Consider the following 27,041-nt stretch of genomic DNA (forward strand, 5'->3'; position numbering starts at 1 on the left):
ATATCGTATCACTTTCATTATGACCAATGCATATTAAGGCTCAGGTAGTTCTATCACTTCAGAAAGTGCCCCCACAGCAGTCATGATCTCGTTTTTGTCACCATTGGTTAGTTCTGATTATTCTAGAACGTCATATAAATGCAATAATACAGGATTCTCTTCCCCGGTTTGCTGCCTTTCACACAGCTTGATCTTTTTGAGATTTGACACACTCTCAAATAGTCCTGTTGGAAGGCTCGGTAGATCAATCGTTTTCATCAAGAGTAGTATTCCATGGTGCTCCACTGTATGGCCCTAGCACAGCTTATTTGTTCATTTCAGGTTTGTGGTATAATGAGTAAAGCCTTTCATGGACATGTGTTTTCACATGTCTTAGCCAAGTACCTAAGAGGAGGGGTGCTAGGCTATGGGGTAGATGCAGGGTGTGCCCAGGTAGACTGGAATCAGATAGCAAGAGCTGATTGTGCTCATCTTTTTCCAACTCTGCTTTTAGTGAGGTCATGTTGTCACCTTGTAATTGACCATGGAGGGAATATTTACAGCAGGGAAACCAACAAATCAGGCTTGGTTTTCTCCCAGACAACCCATTCTTAAAAACTTGCCCACTGTGTAGGTAGCTGTTGAGTGTTTTGAAGTGGTTGCACCATTTGACATTCCTATTAGTGATATACAAGAGTTCCAGTGGCTCCACTTCATCTCTAATATCTAGTGTCCTCAGTTTTTAACTTCAGCCATTCTAATGAGTGTCTCTCAGTTCTAATTTGCAATTCTCTGGTAACTGATGATGTTGCATACCTTCACATGTACTTATTGTGGTCAGTCATTGGTATATCTTCTTTTATAAAGTGTTTTCTTTGGTCATGTAAAAAATTGAATTATCTTTTTGTTATTGAGTGACAGGGTTCTTTATATGCTCTGAACATAAGTCCTTTGTCAGATAAAGGTTTTGTGAATCTTCTCTCCAGGTCTGCAGTTTGCCTGTTTATTTTCTGTGATCAGACATGTTTAGTTTTGATCACAAACAATTGCAAATCTTTTGTTTATGGTTTATATTTTCTGTGTCCTATCTAAGGTATCACATCCTGTTTCTTCTGACTGAGTGGCCTTCCCATTGCCTCTCTGTGGAGAGAAACTCATTCTTCAAGGTTGCTATGGTTCAAATGTGTCTCCCTAATGCACCAGTGTTGGGAAGTGGGCCTAGTGAAGATAATTAGACCATAGGGCAGAGTGAATAGATTAATATTTTAGCTTGGGAGTGAGTTGGAAATAAAAGAGGGAGTTTGGTCCTCTCTTATTGTCGGTCTGTCTGTCTGTCTCTCTCTTTACACTTCTACCACAGGTTGACATAGCAAGAAGGTTGACATAGCCCTCACCAGATATTGGCTTCTAGATTTTGACCTTCCCAGCCTCCAGGACCATGAACCAATACATATACATTCATTATAAATTACCCAGTCTGTGGTATTCTGTTATGGCAACATAAAATGCATTAAGACAAAGGCCCAAACTAAAATCCAGGGAACTCTTTCTGGACTTTGACTAGTAGCATTCTCTGCTCTGTGCCCCCACTTAACTCATACCTCTCTTATCACGCTATAATTGTCTCTTTATTGGTCCCTCCATCTGCTTGATTGGAAGCCCCAAATGAGGACTGTGGTTCTTCTGGGGACTGTGGATATTTGCTTTACTCTTCTTCTGCTCCTGGTCCCCTCTGTCATCTTCATCAGGACACTGCCAGGTGTCTGGTCTAAAGCAGATTCACAGTAAATGTTAACTGATAGAGTGAATTAGTTTGAATGTAGCCTGTTGATCATGAATCTCCAAAGTTGACATCTTGGTCTTTCGATTTTCCTGGAATAATTGAGAGAATGAGGTCATTTATTTCATCAACCGAAAGTGAGTTTGAAAAATTCTACCAGTTCCTACCAAAGTCAGAGCCACTGAGGGTGTAAGTGCCACTCTGCTTGGAAAGGGTAAAGGTTGGGCAGGTCTGTGTGTAGGTGCGCACATGCATGCTGCAGGGAGGTGAGAGGAGAGGGTGTGTTCATGGAATGTAATCTGAACTGCATCTAAACTTTGAGACGGAGTTGACACAGCACTGGCTGGTGGTTAGATGAACCCGGGGTCAAGTATGTTTATAGCTCTGTGACCTTAGGTAAGTGATTTCACTGCTTCAAGTCTCAGTCCCTTTAGGTATAAACCAGGAGCACTAATACTACCCACCTCACTGGACTGCTGTGGTAATTGAGGGCAATGTGCGTAAGACCTTTCCTCTCCTGGAGTCTGGGCAGCTCCTCTGCCAGGTTGTTGGTGGAGCCCTTGCTCTGAGGGATATAAAGTGATTGAAAACTTGGTTCAGTGTGGTCTATACCCTGGGTGGTTATGCAGCTCTAGATGCAGTTAGATGCAGTAACAGCTCAGTTGTGCTAGTTTACCCAGAAGCCCAAGGGAAGCTGAATAGGGGAGTGCTCAGCCATCCCATAGAAACAATCCCCTCTCCCAAATCACAGGGACCATTTTTATGTGCAGCTTTCCAGTTATCTTCTTTTGTATCTGTCAAATTGTTGCCAGATTGGCTGCCATCAAGATTTCTACATTCCATCAACACACAGAGGTTTGTGGAAAGGGGACGGGGCAGAGATGGGCCACACTCAGAAGCGAGTGCTTCGGTTGGGCGTGAGGAAGGGGACGATGACGAGAGTCACCACTCCACATCTCTGGCAGTTCGGTCTTAATCTAGAAGCGAGAGTGGCGCCACCTCTCTCAAGTAGCTTCTCCCTGTGTCAAGTTTTCAGTGGTGTATGGGAGTGCCAGCAAACTGCCCCCCCCCCCCACCACCACCACACACACACACTGTTCGGTGTTCTTTCAAGAAAGCACTGAGAACGGGACTCAGGAGCTTTGCAAATGGCAAGAACCTGCTCAGACCAGTTGTCGCATAGGTACGTAGTGTGTGCTTGCCGGGCTTCCTTTAGCGTGCATGCACTCTTCCCCTCGTTTATTTACTATTCATTCACTTGTTCGTTCATTCATTTATTAAGCACTTAGGCGAGCCACGCTGGCGTTGGAAACCAGATCCGCAGCGGGTCTGGATCGCGAGGGTTAAGCAGGCTGCGCTCGGCGTCCCGCCTCCGCCCACGCCGGGCGTGGAAGGCGGGAAGCGGCCGCGGCTGGGGCCAAAGTCGGAACCTGCTCGGCGGCCGCTCCCGGCGCTGCCTTGACTCGCGGCCAGGCCTGGCGCGGCCGCCGGCTGTGGAATGTGTGAGCGCCATGTGTCACCGCCCCAGACTGTGGGAAAACGCTGCTCCGCTCACCTCCCAGCAGCTGCCTCGCGCCCGCCCGGGCGGGAGCCGGGAAACAGGAGCCGCCTGCCGCGGAGGCCGCCCGGGGGCACTTCCGAGCGCTCGCCGCCGCCCGCCGCACGGCTCCCGCCCACACGCCCGGGCCAGCTTGGCCCCGCGACCCGCGGCCTGGCTGCGGCCAGGCGCCACCCGCGGAGGCAGGGCCGGGAAGGGGCAGCCCAGCACGCCCTGTTCCTGCCCTCGTATCCTTCGTTGCATTGGATGATGGTGATCCAGAGAGGTCCTTGTGCTGAGCACTTCTGAGCGCTGACCTTAAGAGAGGGCCAGGCAGGAAGAGCTGGGCGAAGGGACTGTGGGTGGACTGGCCGGAGACAAGGCCCTGCACGTTGGGGCTGTCTGATTACAGCACCTGCGGTCAGGCCCACAGATCTGGCAGCCCTGGGCGGGAGGCTCCACTCTGCCATCTGCTCCCAGACCAGAAACAGCTTCCTTGGGAACGAAGCAAGAGACCAGCCGCATCCGCGTGGGGTCACGACTCCACTACTGCAGCCCAGTGGCTGGGGTGCTGGGAATCACATGTGCTCTAAGCCCAGCCATGCAGAGATGTACTCAAGGTCATCCTGCTGGGTGGCAACTGAGCACTGTTGGACTCCAATCTCAGAGTGCCTCTGTCACAGCACAACTCTCCTTTCCTCTTCTAGGTGGTGCCTTCTCTACAGTCTAGTGCCCCCAGATGAGTCCCCTGCCTGGTGGAGTGGATGGGGATGTGGGCCAACCCTGTGTCCTGGAACTCCAGAAGCTTCCTCTAAAGTCAGCCCCATGCTGCCCAAGGTCCTAAGCCTGTTTCATTGGCCTTAGAAACTTTGAGTCCTGGTTAGTGAAATCACCTTGCACTCCAGCCCTTCCATTTCCACACCTTGCTCCTGCTCTTCCTGGGGACTGGCGGTCACCTCTTCTGTGGAAGCCTTCTCAGGCGGGCTCAGTCTGTATGCAGCTGCAGCCTCTCCTGGAGTCTGAAGCACTTGATTCCTGCTCCCGCTTATGGTATTCACCTACCTCACCATCTACCTGTCCTCCCTTCCTTCTGCAATTTCTGACAGGCAGAGACTCTTAGCCTCTGTTCGGTATCTTCCACCAACCATAAATGGGGGCTCTGCTTACATATGCTGCTCTGTTGGCTGAAGGTACCAATGAATGAATACTGTCAATGTGATTTATCACTGACTGGGGATCTCATTACCAGATGCGTGACCTTGGGCAAGTAATTTAATCTCTAAGCCCTGGTTTTCTGAGATAAACAGATAAATATTGGATCTAAAGTAATTTGTATCATGGTTGTCACATAGCAGGATTTTGCATGTTTGTTTATATGTGTGTCTATATATGTCTACATAGTACATACACATGTGTATCTATATAAGTATATACATGTGTGTGTACATACACATATACATCCAGTCATGAGCCAAATGATGGTATCTGGGTTAACAATGGACCATGTATGGCAGTGGTCCCATAAGATTATATCACTTTGTTATGTCATAACTACCTTATTTTGATGTTCTCACAACAACAAAACTGGTGATATATACATGTCATTAATTAACACATGCAAATATGTATATATGTATATGTGTATATATGTATGTGTGTATATATATATATATATTTGGATATATATATTCTCCATATAGATATAGATATATATACATGCTAAAATACCATACACTGGTGGCTTAAACATATATTCATTATCTCACAGTTCTGGAGGTAAGAAAGCCTGAGATCAAGGTGCCAGGCAATTTGGTGCCTGGTGAGGACTTTTTCTCCTAGGCAGCCGCTTTCTCTCTGCTCACATGGCAGCAAGCTGTCTCACATCTCCTCTTATAAAGACACCAGCCCTATCAGATTAGGGTCCCACCCTTAGGACCTTATTTAACCTTAATTATCTCTGCAAAGGCTCCATCTCCAGATACAGCCAACTTGGCAGTTAGACTATAGATCTTGGGGGACATAATTCAGTCCACGGCAGTTGGGAAAGAGTATGACTCAGTCTAGGAAGGCTTTGAGGAGCAAGTGCTCAGTGGCATGTGGTGGGTCTGCCTGGGAGGAGAGCAGGATGAGCACAGCCCAGATGCAGAGCAAGCCAGCAGCAAGGAGCCAGGCACGGGCTCCTCACTCAAGAGCATGTGCCGCGTGGGAAGTAAGTTTGAGAAGCTTGGGGTGCACCAGATTACAGAGAACTCTGAATGCTGTGCTTGCGATTGATGTGTCTGAAAATAGCTAAAGAAGGCTGGGGAATAGAGAAGAACATGTTTTTAAATGGCGTGGTAACAATAAGGCTTTGAAACTGCTTCCCATGGCACCAGATGTAGGAAACCGGATTCTTGTTTCTAGATGAGGATACTGAAGCTGAAGCTGGGCAAAGTAACACTATAGGTTAGTGGGCCACCAGAGTCAGATATGGCACTTGTCTGGCTCAACAGTGAACACCCCTTCCACTGCCCCATGGGCTGGACTGTGACCAGTGAGTTGCAAGAAGTGAGAGCAGAGGCAAAAGTCACCTGGAGCCTCCAGCAGTGATCCAGATGAGACCCCTGACCTGGCTGAGCACATGAAGCTGACAGGGAGCAGTGGGGAGTGGGTCAGAATTGGGTCTTGAGGAACTGAGAGGATTCAAAATGTATGGGTAGGAATAAAGAGGGGCATTTTATATCTGTTTGAGTATTTTGGTTGCTGTTCTCAAGGCCATTGAAGATGACACCTGAACTACACCTTTAAGTTAATGCTTTCCATAGTGATACTTCAGATCTGTTTGAAATGTTCCCAAACAAGGGAACACTACACACAGAATGACTGGAAGATATTCAGCATCTGTGAGTAATTTTTCTCATAAGTCAAAATCTATGGGACCAATTTATAGGAAAACTAGTCATTTTCTTGAAACCAAGGCTCAGAAAGAATAAAAACTGCCCAAAGTCACACAGACAGTAAGTGGCAGAGCTGGTTGACTCAAGATCCATTGGGCTTCAGTATAGGTGCTCTTTCCACCCCAGGGCGCTGACACTAGTCCAGCTTGACATTTGGTATTGGCTATCCATGTGGTAACTATATTTTCCAAACTTCAAATAGGGACACATGGTCTGACAAGTGTGAAGGCACTTATGGGGACAGGAGACTAGAATGTTTTAAATTGGGACCATCCCAGCAAATCCAGGACATCTGGTCATCGTAACTATCTGGGGGCTGCCCACACCCCTGGCATGAGGCAGGCTTTGCCATTTAATAGGCCTTCTCATCCTGAATGCCCAGGGTCTATTTTTTGGTTGGAGCACATGCTACAGACAAGTGAGAGACATTTAAAAAGATTAAACAGCTGGAGAGAGATTGCAATGGACATTCTTTTTAGGGAAGCCTTAGCAGGGGACAAGGTGGGGCAGTGGTGGAAGGTCAGAAGAATTATCCATGAATTCTAGGGCCCAGGAGATGTCAGGGCTGTGAGCTAGGGGACTTTCCACCAGCATCAGGCACGTAGCTTCCCCCTTGTCCTCTCCCTGCCTCTTCCCGCAGCTCTTCTCTCATTGTAAGCTCTCTCTCCTGCCTCCCACTTGCAGCTCTGCAGCTGGCTTGTGGCAGGCACCTCAAGGAGGGGCCACTGGCTTCTGTGAAGGGAGACAATTTACTTCATAGCTGGGTGGCTGCATTGAACCTGCTGCTGTAAAACGGGTCCAGCCATAATAGGTTGAGGTAGAATTATGGGGGACTGGATAGAAAACTTCCATACACTGTAAAGAATTGGACATGTGGGTGCTTAGTTTTGTATTCAGAATTACTTTCACGTTGAAATTGTTAGGGTCAAATGCCAGTCTGAGAAGCATTTACCTGGAGAGGCTTAACAGCAGTAACTTGAAGATTGTGTGTTTGAGGCTGTGTTTGATGTGTATGTTTCCTGGTGTGTGTATATATAGAGAAATAGAGAGGAAGGAATGATCTGGTATTTGCTAGAAAACATAATCACAGAGAATTAAGGCTGAGCCTCACAGAGTATGTAACCCATTCTCTTTACTTTGCAGATGGAAGCACTAAAGCCCAGACAGAAGTTAACTTTCCAATGCCAGTAGATGGACAGCAGCCACGTTGAGCATAGTTGCCAGGTCTTTCTGTCTGAGTCTAAGGCTTCTGCTGCCAGGCCATGCAAGGAGCAATGGGGGACTCAGAGGGAGAGGAGCTGTGGTGTCTAGGGTCAGTGTCTCCAGGCTAATTGGGAAGGCCGCGCCTGTAACTATGATCCAGCCAGAGAAGAACCCCAAACCTGCCTGGCTGGCAGGTGAGATCCAGGGAGACAGCCCAGGGGACTGTGAGAAGTGAGTGGGACACGGGAACAGCCCTGCAGATCACGGTGGCTGGGGAAGACTTGACAGAATAGCTGAAGGCATGGACATGGACCCTGGAATGAGAAGAAGCAAGCAATAAAGTAGCATGACTTTCAGGGACGCTCAGTGCTCCAGCTATTGCCTAGTGGTTAGTGAGACTTTTAACAGCCTTTCTGTTTTTTGTTTTGTTTTTTTTTTTTTTTAAGATGATGTCTGTATTAGTCAGCTTTTTAGCTGCTGTGATTAAATGACCCAACCAGCACAATTGCAGAGGAGGAAAGGTTTATTCTAGGGCTCACGGTCTCAGAGGTCTTAGTGCACAGAAGGCCGACTCCATTCCTCAGGGCTCGAGGTGAGGCTGAACATCATGGCGGGAGAGGGAAGCAGCTCACGTCACGGTGATCAGGAAGCAGAGAGAGTCTCCACTCTCCAGATACAAAATATATACCCCAAAGCCATACCCCAATTCCACCTTCTCCAGTCACACCCTACCACTTCAGTTACCACTCAGTTAATCCCTACCAGGGGATTAAATCACTGACTGGGTTAAGACTCTCACAACCCAGTCACTTCTCCTCTGAACCTTCCTGTATTGTCTCACATGTGAGCTTTTGGGGGACACCTCACATTCAAACCATAACAGGGTCTCACCATGTTATCAAGGCTGGCCTCAGGTGGTCCTTCTACCTGTCTCCTGAGTAGCTGGGACCACAAATGTGAGCCACAGTGTGCCACTTCATCTCTGTATCAAGTTCAAATGAACCAAGTGCTTTGCTTTCCCTGAAAAGTCTAAGTTAAAAGTGATAACGTGTAAAACTTCTCTGCAAAGGGTTAAATATCTGTGCCAAAGACAGAGAGCATCATCAGTTAATACCTCCTTCTGAACCAGCCCCAGGTGTGAGGGAGGCCACTTACTACGTGGTTGACAAAGCCATTTGTCATTCTGTGTTTGGGCTACTGCACATTATTCTTCCAAAGCATTTCAGAAACTTCTTTCTGTAGTTTCTCTTGGGAAAAACCCATTAAGGAGCAGTTTTCACTTGCCCTATGCAATATGGACCCTTAAAGTCACTCATTTTTCTTTTTATCTAAAAACTCTGGAGATCCAGGGACACTGTTTGCTTGATTTCTACAACCACCACAGCACCTTCTTCGAGTTCTTTGCCCCGGTTGGTTCTGAGGGATCTCATGTGGATTCGAACTGATGATCGTATCAGGTTGATTCCCAACACTGTCAGAAGAACTTTATATAGTTCAAGGATGTGTTGTGTCCAAGTTATCTATCCCTAACTTTCTGGCCCCTCTGTTCAAGCCTTCAGCTATGAGCCATTGGATCTGTCAGCTGCAAAATTGGTTGTATGAAAACTCAACTGGACCCCCATAAGCAATGCCACCTGATGGGGGTTTCCTGAGGAAGGTGACTGAGTCTTACACAGCTTGTACTTTCATACTTAGTCCTGTGCCTGCTTGGTTCATAGTAAGTGCTCAATAAAGGCTTATTGGATTAGACAGAAATGAAACACATTTTCATTAGGTTACTTCTGGCCAGACTCAGACTACATATTATTGTTGATAAGAAAAAGAGAAAAAAATATAATTTCCTGCTCTGGAAACTATACTATTAACTTCTTTTTCCAAGGTCAGTGTTTCCCAAGGTCAGTGTTTCTAATCTGATTCCCATTTCTGATCTCTGTACGTCACACAAGAAGTGACAACTTCCCTGTTGCTTCAAAGTCTCTTTCTCTTATCTAGACTGATTAATTTACATTTTTTAAAGCACAAACCCATCTTTGATTTATGCACGGTAATGTATTTGGATGGACAAGATGTTTGCCTCCAGTTTCTTCATTTAAACAAGCTTTAATCAGTGTGTTCCCACCGAGTTCATTTCATTCACCCAAAAAGATTTTTTTTTTTTTGACCCAGAGTTTATCATGGAAACTTGCATTAGAGACTATTTCTGCATCTTTCTGGGATTTTCATCTTTACTTTATTAGGATCAGGCCCTCCCTCATTCTTTGGATGATAATTTATTTAAGAATATGATCTCGGGCTGTATTTTCATTCATGTGAATATTAACTAATCCAGATGAACTACAGTGGAATGTAAATACTGTGACTAGAAGGCAGGATCAAAACCATTCCCTGAACAGAAATGTTAATCCTTTTATTGCCAAGGGGAAAGAACAGTTTAACATGTAGAGCAACTGCAAGCATTTTTACATTAAGTAGAATCTTGTATGTGTTTTGAGTGATTGAGACTGTTTACAAGTAACAGGTAAAGGCCAAAGGTCCACAGAAATGCTTGAGATCCCTGTTTAAATGTCAGTCCTACCAAAGAGGTTTGGAGAAATCACTGTTCTGATGTCAGTAGCAACCAAAATAAAGTAGTGTTTCATCCACAGTAACTGGGTCATCGGAGGTTAAGTGGAACTACATACTTGTTTCTATCTCTACCTATCAATGTATATGCAGATTGTATTGGTGTTTCATTACTGCAATGAAATACCTGAGGCAAATTCACTTTATTAAAAAAAAGAGGCTTATTTAGCTCACCATTTTGAAGCTGTAAGGGCATGGTGCTGGCATCAGCTCACTTCTGGTGATGATCTGCTTGTTGCCAGTCTCCAGTGTGATGATGGCACCACGTGGTAAGAGATGGGAGTGTGGGGGGGCAGGTGTCCACATCTGTGTTTCTGGTCTCTCTTCCTCTTATAAAACCTCCAGGATTTAATCATGGACCTCCACCCTAGTGACCTTATCTAGACCTAATTACTTTCCAAAGGAACCATAGTCTAAACACCATAGTCTAGGTTTCTACCCTCTTAGTACCATGAACACGTGACTTTGGGAGTTAAATCCTTGCACAAGATGGGGCAGGGGCACAAGCCATATTCAAGCCATAACACATTTGATCAAAGACTTCAGGGATGTGTATATGGGTGTGTGTGTGTGTGTGCATGCGTGTGCAATGTGGTGGTGGGATGATGGGTCTTGAAGGGTCACACATAATAGTAAGAGAGAAACTTAAGTTTAATTAACAATCTAAAAATATTATAAAGAGTTACCTGAGAACAAACTCTAGATTTCTTCTAAATATCAAGAAGCTGGCAGTTCCTCCCTTAAAGAAAAAGTACACCTTTTTGATTTGAAGGAGTGTTTGGACTTTCCCAGGGTGTCACTGAGGTGCACTGCTTTGGAAAGCTTGCCTCCCTTTTACAGATGCAAAAAATGAGGGACTAACAGTACACAAAACAGCCTGGGACCTTTGGGAATTCAAAGAGCTCAGGCTGACCTTTTAGCCATCTTTCTACCTCCTCTGGCTTAGGCCAGTCTCTTAGGTTTGGTCTCACACAGGCAACTTCCAAAATACAGGGTTCCTTGAGTTAAATCAATATCTTGAGTGATTTCTTCCACCTGACCAATCAGTTATCAGTTCAGATTGATCTTGAACCTTCTGATTATTATAGTACTTATCTGTCTCTGCCTCTGAGGGAAGAATCATCTTCAGCATTATTTTCATCATCTCAGCACACACACACACACACACACGCTTCCTCACATGCAGCACGTTGAAACTTTGGTGAGAAGCCTTAAGTTATTTAAGGAAAACATGCAATGAAATAAAATTATGTTCACATCTGTTTTGAGATGAACTCTGGTAGCACTAATGTTATTGGATTTTATAAAAAAGAATTCCAGTTATGGCAACTACATGTATAAAGGCACAACTGGCTTGGATGACATTGGAGTCTTTTACTGGGTTAGATCAGTGTGTACACCCTGGCTACACATTCACCTAGGGAACTTCAGAAGAAGACTGATGCCTGGGTCCCACTGGAGACCAAGTCAAGTAGACTCTCAGGGGATAAGGCCTGAGAATCTGTATTTTTCAAAGTTTTTTTCAGGAGAGTCTGATGTGATGAGCCAGTAATGAGAACCAGAGAGTCAGATAAACAGAACCAGGGAAGCAGGAAGTGGTGACATACCATGCAATAACAGGCTGAAGCGTCTAAGTTTATAATTTAGGATACATCTCTAGGTGTCGGAGCTAGATAGGACCTTAACTATAATGTCTCCTTTCAGAGAAGGGAAACTGAGGCTCAGAGCTCATTTAGGGCTTATAGAGCAAGAGAAAGGAAGCACATGTTCTCGAAATTTGTATCTTTGCAAAGCTACCTTGAAAATTAAGAGAAAAGACCACAGCATATGTGAATACCTGGGTTTAGTCCTGAGCAGAGAGAGAGAGAGAGAGGGAGGCATCACTATACTCCTAGCCGTTCAATTATTTAGAACACTGGAAATGGTTTCTGGTGGTGGAAGAGCCAGCTCTGCAGCTCTTGGACCCGAGGGCCACAAACAAACAAGGTGCCACTTATTACCTCTGCTTATTCTCTCTGAGCCTCTTCCCATCTGTAAAATAGGAATTAATAATAAATACGTCCTGATATTATCACAGGTAAGAGGGTAATAGGAACAACATGCCATGGTGTACACTTAGAATATTACATGACAATTATGATTATTAACTGCATTTAGAAAAAAAAAATCTTGGGCTTTATGTAAAAATAGCTGCAGAGGGGATAAAATGATGTCTTGGAACCTAAAGGCATGAAATATGGTAATCCTGCAAAAGTTGTTTTTGGTTTCTGCCGATTGGAAACACAAATAAACCCCAACTGGAGCACACCTTACTCAGGAATGAATGTGTTTCCAATCTGTGTTTTCTTGTTTACCACTGAAAATATGCAACCCAAGGAATGCACAGGTGGCTAAACTGTTCAGTGCCTCTATTTTTATCATTTGTAGAGGGGTATACACAATCAGACCCAAATATTTTACTTAATAGAGAACGAAGACTAATTTCTCAAGGTTAAGTAGCTCCAGGTTTCCTGTGGTAAATTTAGGTTTTCGTCCATTGAAAAAGAAATCTGGATCCAGTACAGACTGAATTCCAAAACAATAACAAAAGCTCTCAATTAGCATTTTTCAAGAAGCTTTTCTTTAAATTTCGGGTTTCTCTATTCTCTTTTTTCTTTCTATGCTCTTTTTTGTCTCGCAAAAAATCAGGTCATAGCCGGGAGGAAGGCCACCTCCCGGGTTGGAGGTTGGATGTTTGTAAAATGAAGCCTGGAACCGAGACCCCGCATGTCCCTGCGGAAGATGCCCCCCCCCCGCCCCGCCCCCCAATCCCGGGCTTGTGCGGACGTGTCTCGGGCGTGACCTCGGAGCAGCTGCGCCACCGACTCAGCCTCGGGCGGAGAAACCTGAGCTCCAGGCAAAACCCCCATCTTTGGCAAGTCCTCCGGCATTTAAAGGCTGCCGGTGGGGAGACAGGCCGTGTGCCAGAGGGGCCCTGGGAACGCGCAGCAGCGCTTCTGCCCTGGTCTGACAGCCCTGAAGGGCTGAGCGTCAATCCACGGTGAAAGCGCATTGGTACCAGGGTGGGGATTGGGATTGGGCCCGAGGACCAGAACAGAGGGATGTCCAGGGAAGTGAGGCAGTGAGCTTGGCTCATCTTTGGCTCTCTGGGCATCTCTAATTTTTAGATTTCTTTTTTCTTTATCCCCGGCCCCCTGCCTCGCCACTTTTTTTTCTTTTTCCTGCAGCTGTTATGAGATTATTTATTTAGACCCTTACAAAACAAAATCTTCCCAATACGCAATCACTGGCCCCAACACTGATAAAAGTTTTCGCAGACTGCGCAGCCTTTACCTACCTGAAGTACTGGGGTGCAAAGCTGAACTTGACCTAGAATAATGCATTCTTGAGGAGGTGGTTAGTTCAGAGGTCACATACTACTAGATAACATTTATTGAGTGCTTCCTCTGTGCTAAGCACAGTTCTCAGCACTTATTAACTCATTGAATCCTCACAACAATTCTATGAATTTTTATTCTCCTCAGAGTATAGGCACCAAAACTGGCACAGAGAGGCTTAACAACCACATGGGCGGCACAGCTGGTAAATGGTAGGTAGAGCTGGGTTCTAGATTTGTGCAATCTAGCTCCAGAGCCCTGTGCCCATTAGATGAAAGTTGTCCTGAAGACTTCCTCTCCTATCTCCACGAGGTTGAGAAAGGAGCCCTGGAAAGTTTGGAAGTCGGACATGGCAAGATAGGTGCTCTGCTTTAGTCAGAAAGAGCTGGAAATTTTCTCTGGGACAGGTCAGCAGTTTGTTAATTCTCCTCTTGCTGTTCTCAGAAAGGGCCATCTAGTAACTTAACCTATTGGGAATGGATAAGACAGGCAGGTGACAGGAGATAAAGACTCTAGTTAGCCAGTTACTACTGGGTATTTATCTGAAAAGAGGAGAGGGATATGAGGGGGAGCTGCCACCTGACAACCCAGCCATGCTTCACCTGAGGGTCCAGTCAGGGGCTGGGTCTAACTTTTGAGGCCCTGGGAAAATGTTGGGTGCTTGGATGGCCCCATGCTGACACTCTGAAGCCTGAGCCTGCCTGGCAAACCGCTTACTGAGGGACAAAGTGGGCTGGCCTGCCCAGGATCAGAAGTTGTGCTCCCTCTGTGGTAGGGAGGTGTGCAACATGGACTGAGTGGGTAGAGGGTGATTTGGGGGAAGGCATGGTGGTTTGCAGGCTAGATGTGCCTCCTTTCCTATATACACACCAAGGCAGGTTCCCTCCGTCTGTCTGAATGTCTCTCTTGGTTAATTCTTACTCTTGGATTTTGTTGCCTCTCTGCTCACAGTTCCCAGGACACTGTTCATTGCAGCTTTTATACCCAGCACACCTATCTCCAGTCATGCAGGAAGAGCCCCTCCCCACCTCTCTGGCACATTGTATGCAGCAGAGTGCAGAAAGGGAATCCTACTTTCCTTCAGGGAGAGGGATCAGAGTACAGGACAGTCCTGGGTCTATACCTGAGTCAGCCTGACTTTTCCTGGGTGCTCCCAGGTGAACCCGCAGAATAGAGTATTCCTTCAGTAAACTGATGTGATGGGACCCTTTGTGGGTTCTTATCTGGCTCTACAATCTTGAGCAAGTTACTTAGCTTTTCTGTGTTTTGGTCTTGGCATCAGCAAAATGGTGATAATACTAATAACTACTTTAAAGGTTGTCCTAAGTGTTTAAAATGAGTTAATAAGTGTAAAATGTCTGGTGCATGGTAAGCACTTGATGAATACTAGCTTCTGCTTTTACTGCTATTATGAAGCTGCACCTCTAGGTAAATAACTCTGCCTCTCTGAATCTCTTTGTCCAGATGTGTAAGATTGAGGCAATACTATCTGTTTTATAGGATTGTTGTGAGGACTAAATAGTGTTAATTACTACTGTAAAGTTTGTAGTAAATCACAGTGCTTCATGGGTTGCTTTAGCCTGGTTTATCTCTCAGGGGATGACTTTATTTCCAAACAGAAGGCAGCTTCTTAGAAGAGCTTCAAAATACTGACCCTAGCCAGTGAGGGCACTTGGACACTTCACTTAACCTCATCCAACATCCCTTTCCCAGCTGTGAACTGGTATGATAATAACCACCTCTAGGAATCTCTAGGATGTTATGAGGGGAAAATATGTGATAATACATACAGCACTTTGAGCCCCTCTAAAGAGAGACGCTTGTAAATGGGAGGTGGTATTATAAGGTGGAGTAATCGCTGGTGACTCCCCTTCCCTTTTTTATTTAATTAGGAGAAAACTAGTAATTAGGAAGCATGGGCTTGTTAAAAACTGTGGCCTGGGAAATAGGGCTCTTGGCACCTAATCAGAACTGTGACATGGCACAAGTTTCTGCCAAATGTGGCAACAGGAGACCTTGCCTGGGGCTCAGAGACAGGTCTGGAGATTGTGAGGAATTCACTGTCTGGAGCGCAGGCCCCGAGGTGGCTGACACAGAGCTGGCTGGGGAGCCTCCTTGGTCTCCTGCTTCAGAAGAGATCCCCACCCAGCTCAGCAAAGAGACTCTATAAGCCCTAGTGACCTTTATCCCTGGGGCCTCAGAGTCACTCTTATGTGCAGGTTACCAGAACCAGGCTGTCCCACCATGGAACTTGGAAAAGATCTCTGATCTGGTCTGGCCTGATTCAGTTGCTGGGACAAAGAAATCTCTTTAAGGTGGGCCAGCGTAGAGGAGGCACTTGAGCCCTAGCCAGCCCGTGTGCCTCTACTCTGCAGCAGCCTCTACTGGAGTAACTTTTCCTCCTCCCTGCAAATCCCCATCTTATGGTTTTCTAGGTACTGCTTCAAGGTGGCCTTGGCTGGGAGACCTCCCCAAGTCACACCCTCTCAGCTCTGTTTGGTACAGTGTGGTCTTTTGCTTTTTGTCCTTCAGCTCTCCCACCCCTGCCTCTGTGCTGCTGGAAGGGGTGGTGGTGGTAGAAAGTAAGTTGGAGAAAGGAAGTATTCCCACCCCAAGCCCCAGCACAGTGATGTCACAGGAAGCATCACCAGCAGGATGGCTGGTGGGCTCTGACTCCCCTCACCACAATGACGATGCAGGCTGGAGGCTTTCTGATAAACCTGGAGGACAGCAGTTCTTTTTTCCAATTATGAATTATATTTCAAAGGTACAGAAAACATTATAATAGACACCCACATTCCCGCCACTATGATTGCCAGTTGTTAACATTTCTCATATTTGCTGTGGATGTCTTCCTATGTATTTTTAGAAAGAAATGAAACTTTGCAATACGGTCCCTCCCTTTGCCCTCCTCAGGGTCCCCACTTGCCTGTCATTTCCCTGCATCTGTGGATGGGACTCAGGGGACTGGAAGCCTGCTGAGTTTGTGCGCCTCCTCCTCACCCACACGAATCCTCTCAGGAACTCCTCTCCACTCAGCCTCTTGTGGTCTCTGTGGCCACACTGGACCATTTGCTCCCTGTGGACATTTGAAAGTCTTGGTCAGATCATGTGGCCCTTTGCTCAAATGGCTTCTGTTTCCACTCAGAGTAAAATTCAAGTCCTGAGGACCAACAGGACCCTACGTGATGCTAGCCTACTCTTCGCCTCTCTGACCGCATCTCCCAGGAGATGGCCTTCTCCCTCCTTCGCTCACACTGCTCTTCTCACTTTTCCTGGAACACATAGCAGACATGGCCCCAGGCTGTTCCCCTGACTGCCACCCTCTTTCGCCAGACATGCACAGGGTGAAACTTCTCATATTCTTCAATTCTTTTCTCACACTTCACTTCTCCCAGTGGATTCCAGGCATAAGGTACTTATAAAATAAATATAACCCTAATTGCCACTACTCTCTTCCTTGCCTTGGTCTAATATTTATTTTTCCATAGCAGGTATTTTCTAGCAAATTGTATATTTTCCTTATTTGTTATTTGTTGCCTATTTCTGCCTGCTACAATGTAAGCTCCCCCAGAGTAGGAATTTCTGTTGATTTGGGGAACTGATATTTCCTTAGCTTGTACGACAGTGCCAGGCACACTGGTGCTCCACAAATATTTATTGTCTGATTCAATAAACATATGGATGAAAGCATATGAGAATTTCTTTCTGGAGAGATTCCAGCGTTTGCACGGATTTCCAGGGTAACTATCACACAAAAAAGGGTAGGAACCATTGACATGATAACCCATCAAAGTTTGCTGACCTCCTCTGCTTGCCAGGGAGTCTGCCTAATGAAGGTTATGGGCTTTTTATCCTTCTCCAGTTTGTGTCTCCCTGGAGATCTAGTCCTGGCAGCTACTGGGCCCTTCTCTCTGAGGAGTGGCGAGTCTCCCTGGATCTAGCCCTGGCTGGACTGAGTAGGGAGCTGGGAGGCATTGGTAGAGAGTGTGGGCAGGAGCTCTGGCAGTGGGCCTGCCCCAGAGAAGCTGTAATTTTCCTATTCCTTCTGTGGAGACTGTCTGGGAGCAGAGGCTGAATGTGGCCACAGCCTCCTGGGCATCCTTGTGGGAGCTAGGCAAGATGCCCAGAGCAACAGGAGCTGCTTCCTGCTTTGCAGGCTCCACACTAGGCAAAGAGCAAGACCGAGAAATCTCACAGGAGCCCCAGCCCAGGAAGAACAGATGCCTGTGATGCAGAAAGTGATCACAGATGAGTGGGGGGAACCTGGAAAGCAAAGAGACACCAAAGGCCATCTGGAGGTGATAGTGGGAGTGAATTGGAGGTGAGTCAGCCAGCTCACAGGGCAGTTAAAAGACAAGTGGGTAATTGTGGGTGCAGTCGGCGGGTCACACACAGAAAATGAGGAACAAGTGGTTAATTGGGCCCACAAGCCCAGAATCCTGCCTATAATTAGCAAATTGCAGGGCTTTGATATTTGCTTTGGTAACAACTTGTGTAGTAAATTGCAGGGAGGAAAACTGCACCCCCAGCCTGGGAGGTGACCCTGTATCTATGTTCTCTGAACCATTCACAGACACTGGCAAGCAGCACACACGTGAATATACCCCAGCAATGGGGCTGGGGCTTGCACCTTTCTGCAGGCCAACATGATCTGCTGATGCTTTCTGCATTCCTCCGTACACCATGCTTACGTTTTGCCGAATCAGGGCCGAAGTGGAGACCTGGTTTTCTGGGGTATGCTCTCACTATTCCTCTGCTCCTTAAGCCATAGCCCCTGAGGTAAGAGACTTTCTGGTCAGAGACAACATTGGAGTGGCCATGGGTAAGGTAAGTGCAATGTGGGAGAGGAGGAGAGATAGCAGTGTTGAATTGTGTTCATGACAATGGCTAATGCTGATCCCCGATCAATTACTGAACTTCATAGTTTTCAGATCAGTGGATAGCTCTGCAGATATTCCAACTAAAGTGCAGTCTAGAAGCCTAGAAGATTTACACTAGGATTGTCCATGGCAAAACCCTTCACATTGTCACAAATGCAGAGATGAATGAGCACAGACAATGAGAAGAGGACTGTGTGAAAAATGCCAGAAGCCCTGGGTTTGAATGTGGATTCATTCCTGACGAATTTTGTGCAGTTAAATATTCGTATCATCTCTGTCATTTATGGGTCTGTTTCTATTGAGTGCTTTTTCTTTTTGTTATAGGCCAACACTTTTCTGTTTATTTATATGCCTAGTAATTTTTTATTAGATAATAGTCATTGTGCTATTATATTGCTAAGATTTGTACTGTGCTGTCTTCTCTTAAAGAACATTAGGCATTGTTTTGGCAGGAAGTTAGGTCATACAGGGATCAGTTTGATGTCTTTGAATTCTATCTTTAAATTTTGCTATAAAGGACCTAGGAATAGTTCAGCAAGAATAGTTCAGCTTCTTTATTCACATGTGACTTCTCTGGGCTCTCCATGGAGTGCTCAAGATATCAACAAGGACTCTTCATGTTTTCTGGTTGATGCATAATCATTTCCTCACCTTGTGAGAGCTCTGGATTATTCAGCTCACAACTCTTGCCATTATTATGGTATTATTTTGGCCTGGTCTTGTGGAGTTTCACTTGCCCTCCAACTTCCCAGACTCGATAGGATATTTCAGCAGAGTTATGGATACTTTTTCTGTGTATTTTCTTCCATTCTGGAATTGTGATCCTCACCTTTTTGTTACTTCATCTTTTCTATTCTCTGTTCTCTGTCTCTTTAACTTCGTGAAGCTACAAAACTGTGCCCTTAGCCTAGAAATTGTCTCCAAGCCTAAAGCTAGGGTTGTTTAGGAGTTCATCTCATTGATCCTTTGTCTTACCAATCACAATTTTGCACTTCGCATTTCCCAATATCTGAAAACAGTAGTAATTCTATTAAGACTGGGGGTTAAAATCTTTATCAGGTTAAAATTCAGTCACCCCAAATGTAGAAAAAGAATATACTACTATTTCCCTTAAAATTAGTTATGATAAATAAATGCACACAATGAATCCGGAAGCACCTACAATGATGCATAAAATAAGAAATGGATCATACAATAAGAATAGTTAATAAATACTAATTCTAGAGCAGTGCATGGAGGTGGAGGGGCTGCATGGTGGTAGCATGTGCACACCAGTGCTCGTGGCTGCCCTTGGGACAGGAGTCCTGCCCGGGGCTGGCAGGGTGCGGGGAGAGAGGCAGGGAGATGGACAAATTCACCACCATCTCCCAATGTCTTTTCACCACCATCAGCATCACTTACCCTGCCTGGATCAACACCTGGGAGTCGGTGGGAGCATTCCTTGTGGATCTGGTATGATGGTGTCAATCATGGAAGACACTGGATGGGTATCCCTTCCTGGCTACCCTAGAGTGAGCACTATACTGTTTGTATCATCATGGGAATCATTTCATTGACTGTCATATGTGATTTACTGGTGGTTTCACATTGGTGAAGAGAAGTACAAAATATTCTTGATGGACAACATTCACTGAAAGTAAGTAGCTTGTGCTTACTAAGTTGTCTGGAAGGCTTGCATGCTAGTATTTTTAGTATTAATGAAGAATCAGTAATAAGGTCTCCATAATCATCAGAGAGCAACACTTGCATATGGTTGTGAAACAAACTCCACAATCCCATCAATTCTTCAAAAACTCTTAACAACAAGATTGCTTTGTATGAAATGCAAGTTTGATGAATCTTATTTTTGCTTGCATTGTGACATAAGTATTCCAGGTTTATGATTCAGAGCTACTGCTAGTTTGAGCCTTTTCCTCTTGAAGGTATTGGTATTATCTATCAAAATAAAGATGAATCTAGAACAAAAATGCTCATTCTATCTTACTTTTCCTTTGATACCAATAATAGTAATAGATTTAATGTTTTCATGAAATAGTAGAATTTTAGAACTGCAAGGGATTTGTGGAAAAAACAAATAAGGTTGTGTTGGCTCAAATGCCTAATGTTACAGACAAGCAGACTGAGGCTTAGTGAGAAGGAATTTTCCCAGCCCCTCCTAGCCCATTAGTAAAAGAATTAGACTGAAACTCAGGTGAACAGTTCCTAGTCTACGGAAATCCATTCATTCGGCTTACAATTATTGAGCATCTACTAAGTTCAGAGTACCGAGTTAACTGATACATTGACAATATATACTACAGTGGTTTGCAGAAACATTTAAAATTTGTTTTTTGAAGAGTGTGATAAGTTCCATAAATAAGCATATAATTTTGAGCTTCTTTTGAGTCTGACAAGCATTAATCAGAGCAGCTTCTGTTGTCCAATGCAGAAATGCAAAATGCTTTCTGCATTCAGGTCCTGTGGGATATTTTTATAATACTTGAGACATATGAACATGTCAGGTAATTACTGTGGTTTTATGGCAGTGTCAGACATAGTTATAGGAAAGCTAAGGATTTACTCTGTATGCAGACATTTCAGGCACCCAATGCAAAATGGGTAATAAAACTTTAAGGAAATTGTTCATTGAGTTGCAAGATGTGAAGAGAGTGCCATATAAAATGGACAGGGTCCTGGGCTCCAGATCTGATTTCTTTGTGCCTAATGTTTTCTGTGAGGTAAGTATGATTGACTAGATGACCTACAATGCCTGTTCCAGTTTGGAGAAGCTTTACACCTGGATCTCTATGGCAGAGCTATCTTAGTGATGTGCACAAAGAAACCTGGGTATGGTGGGTGGAAGCTGAATGTGGAGAATGTGGAATGATATTCTAGGATTTATTTATTTATTTTTGAGACAGAGTTTTGATATGTTGCTAAAGTTGACCTTGAACTCAAGATCTTCCTGCCTTAGCTTCCTGAGAAGCTGGAACTGCAGTCCACCAATGACTCAGAAGAACATTCTAAACCAGAGGAGCAACATGAGTAAAGGCGATGAAGCAGGGGTATGGCTAAAATGGAATTTGTGATCTGACCCACATGTTAGGATGTCTAGTGCAGCTGGAATGTCCAGAAGAACTTGAGGATGCACAAGTGAGCAGCCTTCCTTGCACCTAGTGTGAGAAGCTCTGCATTAAAAGTTAATAACTGTGACTTGAACTGTGAATTTAACATCAGAGATTATAAATGCAAGTATAAATAAGACAGACTGAACAGGAGGATTGAACAGAAAGAGGGTGTTTTATATATTTAGGCATTTTTCTTTTAATTACCACTGAAACAAAGACAGGATATTTCACAATTATTCAATAGAAAGCCTCTCCTTTCCCAAAACAATGTGCAGAGCTTTGCAGACTCTGCTTTGCAAAATGGTATTGGGATGATGGAACATGCTATGGGAAGTGTCCATCAGGAGGTCATGGGAAGCCTTGGGCACCAGGCTTGAGGATGGGTGGTATGTTCTGTGGGCTGTGGGTGGTGAGCATTTCAGTTGTCTCTGTCACAGGGTGGAGGCTGAACTGGAGAGGGTAAAGCAGAGGACTGGGCAGGAAGCTGGCACAATAGTTCTGGTGACAAAAGATGAAGGATGGAAGCTGAGGAGCCTGCCGCAGGCTGAGTGATGGAAGAATGCTGAGGATGAAGAGTGAATGGGTCCTGTTTGCTGACTGACAAGGAGGTGAGGGAGCAGCATTGCTCCCTGGGTTTCCCACAATCACTCTGGAGTGGTGAATGCAGATTCCCTGAGGCTGAGCAGCAGTAGGCCAAGGGCCGGCAGGTGGACAAACCTGGGCCTTCACAAGCTCCTTCTGTTTCTTCCATGGTAAAATAAAAAGGCTGAATACCCCTATCCCTTGAGTTTTATAATGACTGATGATTAGTATATATGAAAGTTCTGAGGACACGTTGGCCACTTAATAAGTTCTCCATAAATATTTATTTCATCCATCTCTCTATTTATAAATTCAATGCAGTTTAGAGGAAAATGATTAGTTCATTTAGGACCATATCAAACTGATTCTGAATAAAGAGATTGTATCCGAGTGACTTTTTGTAGGGTCAGACCACTCCTAGTCATTAGGCTGTGCCATACTTAAGGCCAGAGGTCCCTTTCTTGTCCTTCCTTTCACTCCCAGCCCCTTCCACCGCAGTGTGTTTGTATGTCTGTAAAACAGTAAATGACAAAACAACAACAGCAAACAGAAAGGAAGGGCAGGAGCGGGACGTGAAAGGCACACTCGACTGAGTTGATAAGTTTACTCCGTTGACTCTGAGGACATCTGTGGGATGGTGCCATCCTCCTCTTCTCTGTGACTGGACAGTACCATCTGCACTGAGGCCACAGAGTGGCCTGGTCTTGGGAGATGCTCCTTCAAGCATGACCTCAGCTGTAGATCTCCTGTGCCGTGTGAGGGGCACCAGGCACCATCTTGCAGCCTCCTGATCCCTGCTGGGTTTGCATATTGCTCAACTCAACCAGACCCACACTTCCATGCTGGCCTTCTCCCTTTTTCTCAGTTCCGAGGCCCCAGTGTCCCCATACAGGTGAGACGCTTCATTCAGTCGCTTTCATCATGACTGCCAGTGTTGTGTGCAGAGCTGTGAGCAAGCCACACCGTGCCATGCAGGTATCACTGGCAGCAGAGTCACAAGCAGTGTAGCAAAAGCTGGGGGGGTGACTGTGAGCTCCTTGGAAAGGATATCTTCACCAGGACCTGGTGTGGACTTGTTTTGATTTCCAGTGACTTCAGTGTCCACTGAGCCTAGTCTTCTAGGCATGTCAAGCAATGCACCTGACATGTGAGCAAGGGCATCTCAGACCCTTTGGACCAGCCACATGCCAGCTGAATACCTCTGAGTAACCTCAGTTGGTACCAGGTGAAACAGAATCTCTCAGCAAGCCTAGCCTGAATCCTGACCCACAGAATCATAAACCATAATACAATGGTGGTGATTTTAATCCACAAAATGTGGGGGTAGTTTGTTATGCAGCAATAGATAACTAGAACACTAGACATAAATGGAAGAAACTTTGCAGTCTGCTTTTGATATATTTAAGCTGATTTGGTGGGATTTGCCCTAACCATCTGTTCCTGTCCATAATCTCATTTTGCTCAAAATTTTGATCAAGTTACCTCTTAACTGAGTCAAACCTTCACCTGGGTTCACTGACAGGTCCTTGAGCCTTAGCAAAGCTTTCAGGCTTCCCAGCTGCAGCCTAGTTGTCAGTAGAGTTCCACATCCAGCTATACACTCACACTCGCCCCAATGCAACAGCTGCATGCTACCTTAGGCCTTGATTTTGAAAAAATTGCCACAAGTTGCCACTATGGCTGCAAAAGTTATTTTCCATGGATCTGGATGAACAGTGTACAGATGACATTTTCTCAGTAGCTCCACATACCACAACGGGCATCTTCCTATATCTTGGTTTGGTACAGCATTTCTACATGTCCACTGTGCCCCACCCCCTTCCTGTCATTCCTGTTCTTATTTCACATGGAGACCTGGGACTCAGTCATTTTAAAATGTATAGAAGTCAATAAGAATTGCATGAGACCAAGCCATTGGCCTGCTTTATTTTTATTTTAGCTCTGGTTTGGGGAAAGTTCCCAGTTCCTGAGTAGGGTGGGGGTGAGAACAGGAGTGGGTAGTGTCCTCAGAGCCAGACACATGAGTGTCATTCACTCAGTATGTCAATATGACTGGCCTGGCTTCATAGTCAGAGGGATGAGGGTTCAGACCTGAGTTTATCATGTACTTACAAGATATTTATTCTGAGCCTTAATTTCTCATTAGTCGAATGGGTACAGCCTCAATCAACCTCACAGGCAGAATGAGGATGTCTTAGTTTGGGCTTGATAGAAGCAGACCCTGATATAAAGCTAAGTGCAGGTGCTTTATCAGGAAGAAAAGGGAGCAGAGTGAGTAGTAACCAGCAAGAAGTCCATTTTCAAGCCAGTTAGCATGGTGGAAGCTACAGCTTCATCCCAAGGAAGAAACTCTTCAAAGGTGTAGACTTGATTATTATTCCTATTTTACAGATGAGGAAGTAGAGATGCAGAGATATTAGATATCTTTTCCAAGGTCATATAGCTATCAAGTGGCAGAACCAGAATTTAATCCAGGTTGCTGCTGTAATAATGAATGCACACACACATATATTTTTCTTAATATACTGTAGAGTATGGTGTCCATGTCAGAAATGATTTTTTCCTTTTCAGCACCAGCATTCAATAAAGCAAATATTTGCATATGGTCAGTTGGAAATAGGTACTGATAAATCTACTATTATTGCTTAAAGAACTTTAATTATATAATCCATATGAAATGTCTAGCATAGGCTGATCCAAGAGATAGAAAGTAACCTGGTAGCTTCCAGAGGGTAATTGGGGAATGGAATTTCACTGCTAAGGGCTACAAGACTTCCTTTTGCAATGAGAAATAATATTCTAAAATATAAATGGTGATGTCACAGGACTTGAAAACACACAAAAAAGTTAAATTATGCATTTAAAAAGTATGGATTTTTTGATATGTGAATTTTTTCTCAATAAAGCTGTTTTTAGGAAGAGAAAACATAAGTATTAGATTTTGTTCATAAGCATTTCCTAATCTAATTCTTTCTGAGGGCAAAATTCTCAATGGAAAAAATAAAATAAAACCAGTGTTCACCACATGTAAGATAGTACTTCATTCTAGATGCTGTGTTAGTGTTCTCACTATTAAAAGAATCTGAGATAATCAACTTTTGAAGAGAAAAGACTTATTTCGACTTATAGTTTTGGAAGTTGCAGGCCATGAGAGATTGATCCCATCACTTTTGGGCCTGTGGTGAGGCAATACATTATGGTGAGAGCACATGGCAGAGGAAAAACAGTTACCTTGTGATCAGAAAGCAAAAAGGAGAAAGAAGAATGGGCAGGGGCCCTTTGAGGACATGCCCCCAATGACCTAAAGACCTCCCACTAGACCCTCTAAAGGTTCCAGCCCCTCCCAATAGCACCACACAGGGGACTCAGCCTTTAACACCTGGGCATTTGGGGGACAGTCAACATCCAAACTATAGCACGGTCTAATTTTAAGGGGAATATTGACAAAGTGTAGTGTTTTCAGGGGAAGGTAATGAAGATGGCAATGGAACTCATCATTACATGAAGAACAACTTGAAAGAAAAAGTTGTGGTTTAAAGAACAAATGCTTATTAAGGACACACAAGTATCTGAAAATGACCAACCCACTACTGTTTCCCAACATTTAGAATTTAGAACAATGGATTGAAACTGCCTTTGTGCAACATAAGGAACAGCCTGCCTTGAGAAGCAATGAAGCTCTCGTCACTCACCAGGTGAAAACCAAACACTGGTCAGGGATGTTGTCAGAATAAGTTCTTCATGAAAAGACAGTAGAATGAATTGGACATCACTTTCCTATGTTCATATGTGAATACACGACCAGTGAAACTCCACATCGTGTACAACCACAAGAATGGGAAATTATATTCCATGTATATATTTTATCTCAAAATACACTCTACTGTCATATATATCTAAAAAGAACAACAACAGCAAAATAAGCTCTCCTTTTTGGGGACATTAAACTAGATGGCCTGAAAGACTATTTCCAATTCCAGAATTTGCTGCTTCCAAGTTCAATTCCTAATACTTGTTTTCATTATAAATTACATGGCATCATTGGAAAAAAAAAAAAGGTTGGTTTTTAGAATGTTGGCTTTCTGTAGACTTCCTCTTCTGTGGCTACTATGTCCATTGTGATCAGAAGGGCACCAGTATGCTTAGCTGAGTAGGGACTGACTTCCCAGTGTCACAGTGACTCTGAAGTGTCTGAATTCCTGAGAAGGAAGAGGAGGAAGGTGAGTGAGTCAGAGTCTGGACGGGGAGTCAGGAGGCCTGGATTTCTCTGCAGCTGGAGACTCACAGCCTAGCTGACCACAGTCTCAGCTGGCCTGAGACTGAGAAGTTTCCAGGAGTCAGGACTTTCAGTACAGAAACTGGGAAAATCCAGATGACTTGGCACCATAATGCTTATCTCAAAATATTAAATAAGGACACTGTTTTTAACTAGAAAACAGGAAGCTCTATAGAATTCCAAGTGCCTAGGAAAAACCCCTTTCAGATGTATCTCAGAAGCCAAGGTGTTGAGACTCAAGCCCAAGTTGCAGAGGAAGGAACTTTGAACCAGCAGATCTGGGGTTCCACTCATGCACTTTATATCTGCATGACTTAGGAAATGTTCCCAATCTCTCTGAGCCTTGGTTTGGTCACCTGAGAAAGGAAGATGATAGCTGATCATTTGTCAGGATCTTACTCATATCCTGTCTTTCAACCACCATCAAGCGACATGATGGAATTAGAAAGTTACTCCTTTACTGATGCTCACCATGTTCCTGGAGGATGACTAAGGGCTATGCTGAACAATCACTATGGAAGGTGGCAAGGTTCAGGTGTCTTGATGACTAGGGGAGGTCAGCCTCCTGGGAAAGAATAACATCTCCACAACATAATACCACACGGTAGTCCTGGGGTCCTGTCAACTGACCTTGGATCTGTCAACACCTGAGAAGTGTCAGTCTCCTCAGATGGCTCTAAAATTGTCTTCAGAAACTCAGAGGAAACTACATATTGATTAATGGAAATAGCTAAGTCATTGGCTGAAGACTTCTGTTCC

The 27,041-nt window shown here is 44.7% G+C and overlaps 2 long non-coding RNA genes across 3 annotated transcripts; both read left to right on the forward strand.

Annotated features, from left to right (window-relative positions):
* Positions 1-3,054: 3,054 nt before the first annotated feature.
* LOC306637796 lies at positions 3,055-12,643 on the forward strand. 2 transcript variants are annotated; one of them, XR_013757265.1, is made up of 3 exons: positions 3,055-3,629; positions 4,004-8,027; positions 8,988-12,643. It is a non-coding gene; the product is annotated as an uncharacterized lncRNA (long non-coding RNA). The 2 variants fall into 2 exon arrangements; XR_013757266.1 differs by having other exon boundaries at positions 4,004-4,175; positions 7,376-12,643.
* A 3,434-nt stretch (positions 12,644-16,077) lies between these two features.
* LOC306637797 lies at positions 16,078-26,539 on the forward strand. Its single transcript, XR_013757267.1, has 3 exons — positions 16,078-17,758; positions 19,709-19,953; positions 21,218-26,539. It is a non-coding gene; the product is annotated as an uncharacterized lncRNA (long non-coding RNA).
* Positions 26,540-27,041: the final 502 nt, after the last annotated feature.

Source organism: Sciurus vulgaris (assembly GCF_902686455.1).
Source record: "Sciurus vulgaris genome assembly, chromosome: 10".
NCBI lineage: Eukaryota > Metazoa > Chordata > Mammalia > Rodentia > Sciuridae > Sciurus > Sciurus vulgaris.